The sequence below is a fragment of the Odontomachus brunneus genome, unplaced genomic scaffold (genome assembly GCF_010583005.1).
Source record: "Odontomachus brunneus isolate Ranch 3 - 2012 unplaced genomic scaffold, Obru_v1 Obru_scaffold_356, whole genome shotgun sequence".
NCBI lineage: Eukaryota > Metazoa > Arthropoda > Insecta > Hymenoptera > Formicidae > Odontomachus > Odontomachus brunneus.
Genome location: NW_022639806.1, coordinates 90,229 through 90,638, shown reverse-complemented (window position 1 = coordinate 90,638; position 410 = coordinate 90,229). Strand labels below are relative to the sequence as shown.

At 35.6% G+C, this 410-nt stretch overlaps 1 protein-coding gene across 1 annotated transcript in view; it reads right to left on the bottom strand.

The window, feature by feature from the left end:
* The window catches only part of LOC116853552 (nucleolin-like), a 15,317-nt gene that overhangs the window by 2,404 nt on the left and 12,503 nt on the right, over nucleotides 1-410 (bottom strand). The window lies entirely within an intron of this gene.

The following is a 410-nucleotide window of genomic DNA, read 5'->3' as shown; positions in this document are numbered from 1 at the left end:
ATGAACGCTTCTTCCGCGACGGAATCCATAAATTGCCAGAAAGATGGGAAAAAGTAGTGGCTAGCGATGGACAATACTTTCAATAATTAATTCATTTTATCATTCAAATAAATGCGTTTTTCAAGGAAAAAACGGACCGAATTAAGTTGTACACCCAATATATATATACAGGGTGTTCGGAAAGTACCGGGACGCCCGAATATCAGGAAAAATATAAGTTTTACAAAAAAATGTTTCAGACAAAAGTTATGGCGTTTAAAAAGATGTATTTACTGATCACATCAGTTTGACCTTGGGTTGCGTAGCGAAGGTCAGGTCAAGGTCACATTAATTTTTTTAAATGGAACACCCCATTTTTCATTGCATATTCTTATAGCACATCTCGAGAGCTTTCCAAAACGCTATAATAA